This window comes from Aedes albopictus, chromosome 1, assembly GCF_035046485.1.
Source record: "Aedes albopictus strain Foshan chromosome 1, AalbF5, whole genome shotgun sequence".
NCBI classification, from domain to species: Eukaryota; Metazoa; Arthropoda; class Insecta; order Diptera; family Culicidae; genus Aedes; species Aedes albopictus.
The window spans coordinates 125,175,818-125,178,646 of NC_085136.1; the positions used below are offsets into that span (position 1 = coordinate 125,175,818).

The 2,829-nt window shown below is 41.6% G+C and overlaps 1 long non-coding RNA gene across 1 annotated transcript; it reads right to left on the bottom strand.

Moving 5' to 3' along the window:
• Positions 1-1,736: 1,736 nt before the first annotated feature.
• LOC134285155 (uncharacterized) lies at positions 1,737-2,829 on the bottom strand. Its single transcript, XR_009996179.1, has 2 exons — positions 2,363-2,829; positions 1,737-2,224 (listed from the first exon to the last, which is right to left on the bottom strand). It is a non-coding gene; the product is annotated as an uncharacterized LOC134285155 (long non-coding RNA).

The window sequence follows — 2,829 nt, forward strand, 5'->3', positions numbered from 1 at the left end:
AATAGTGACAAAAACGGAACATACCTGTACTCTGTATAATGTATTATCAAATATACTATATTAATAATATAACTCACTTCCAGCTATTTCTGGCGACCCTTTATCCTGTGCTTGTGACGCCGCTTGTGACGAACGTGGCAACTATTACACTCTAAAAACGTATGCCCTTCAGAAATACACACGTTGTCAACATCAATGAACTAGGGATGTCAATAATCTCTTCAGTTATCGATAAATAATATCAAAATGTTTAGGGTTTAAATAAACAAATCATATTCTTTGCGTAATAGTTTTCGCACACAATATACTTAAAGTCAAAATGAATCAACAAGTATCCCCATTAGCTATAGCAATTTGACCAAAATATTTCACTTATCGGTACTTCCAACAAATATGTTCCTGGAAAAAAATGATAATTGCGAAACGTCAAATTGTGCATGTTCCATCACTGATATATGACAGTTACAAAATATAAACTTAATATTTGCTTTGTCCAATATCATAATTTTGTTTGTGCAAATTTAATCTTGTACATCCCTAAATATGATTGACGACCATAGTGGTTTCGCAGCGCGGTGTCACAAACACTAATGCAAATCTACTGGTTGAAAATATGCCCATTTGATTTTGCTGGGAACAGCTGATCTTTGTTTACTATTTTCAACCAGTAACTCAGGTGGTGTTCGTGTAATGCACCGTGTATGTACACGCAACACCACTAAAAGCAGAAACCACTATAACAAAAGGAAATGTCATGGAGACACGGTTAAACATATTTATCAAATATGTGGTTTAATTTAGGGTTGATTGCCACGTTTGACGCTAGATGGTGCTGTAAGCTGTTCGCCATTTCAATGTATGGGGAACGCGGAAGTGAATCATATTGTTTATATAATATATTTGGTATTATATTAAGTACAAAAAAAGATCTTCGGCTCCGCAAAGCGTTATACGCGATTGAGCCCCAAATAAATGAACTAGATAAACAAAAATAAATTCGTGCTGTTTTCAGTCAATGACTATGAACATTTTGCACCCTGGCTAAAGTTGCTCCGGATTTCACAGTGTCTTGCCCCTAAGTTTATGTTTAACATTAATTTTATATCAAAGCTACAATATGGAGCGTGGAGACTTGTGAAGACATTTGAAAATTTCACCTGGCATCCCTTGTCCAGTGGTTTCAGTGTGAGGGCCGCAGTGCATAGGTACTCTGGTCCGCCGTCGTCGTGTCACGGATCGGCGATGCAGTCGGGATGATCATCATCAGCTGAAGTCGTGCGAAAATGTGCGGATGTTTGAGCTAACTTTGCTCGATTCGGTTTATTGGCGATAGGCCACTTCGATGAACTTTGATATTATGCATTTGCTAGAAAATGCATCGAGCAAAGTTGTGCGAAAACGCCAATAGACATGCGCGGTCAATCCCTAGCTGATTTCCGTACTTATTGTAAAAGATACGGACATGATATGATGTACTGGCGGCCATCTTTGAGCGATTTCGTACACTTTTGCGCGATAATCTACGGCGGAACGCGCAATATCGTGTCCGTGGTTTGGCATTCCAATCCAATGTAAATAAAATATAAAACGTATTTAAATGTTCTTGATAATAGGGGGAAAGGGGGGCAAACATGTCCTCCTATCGATAGGTGTCGCTCAATAGATGGCAGCATTTAGGCATTATTGGGGTTGGGGCTACAAACGGTTATCAGCTGAGCACCTCGAGCTGGTTTCAATTTGATGCTGCTTACTACTGCTGGTTGTTGTTGTTTTTTTTTTTTTTGACATGGGAACTGCAACACTCACTCAAGCTATACAGGAAAAAATCGGAGAAATTCAATTACAATAGCGGAATAAAAAAAAAACGGAAGAATCGCTCTGTGTGGGACGGTAATAAAACAGATATTAATGGTGTTGACATGTTACAATCAGTACCCTTGGTGATCCGGTTGCCAGGTGGCTACTTTGTTCTCGTTTCGTTCGGATCCGGCAGCCCGATCGGACGTGGTTGTTGTGATGTGTGAACGGCGTACATAGAGATTTCGGTACGGCAGCAGCATCGTCAGTTGTTGTTGAGGGCCGTGACTTTCCACGACCACGGCATTGACTGGGTTGAGTATCTTGCTGACAGCCACGTGGTCCTCACACGCACGAAACCAAAACGGAATGCAGCAAAATAACGATCGGAAGCACAGCTAGCGGCGATTACATTCTTTCATAGGTGCTGTGCAAGACGGGAGAAACAAGATGGCATGTGAGGGTTAGTTTCTCCAGGACTTGTCGTAAGCTCCAGTCAACACTAACGATTCATCATGAACTGTCAAATTCACATTTTGTTATGTGGTACATATACCCGACATACCATGCACTGACATTCGGCAAAGGTCACTCGATCGGGCGATTTTCGTCACACTGTATGCGCGCCTGTACATATGTACATAGGTATAATATAGGCGGATTGGGGAAAAGTTCGACACGCAGTCTCAAAACCTAGGGAAAGACAGAGAGTAAGAGAGACAGAGCTGCGGAAAGGGAGAGAGAGAGAGAGAATAACGGTTTTATGGAGTCAGATTGGACTGCTAGAGTTTAATCGGATGCATTTGATAAGAATGAAAATCGGCGCGCGTTCTGTGGGCTGCGGGACATTACACGGTTTGTGAAGCACAAGCTCGACTAATTATAGACGCACGTTTCTCCGACGACCGGCAAACCGACGACGAGAGCGCTGAGCAACCCAAAGGTTTCGTAACCCCACTGCACTATAGCGACACACACGTACACGCAACGTGTCTTTATGACCTATTTATTTTTTTCGGGTTTTAAAATTGC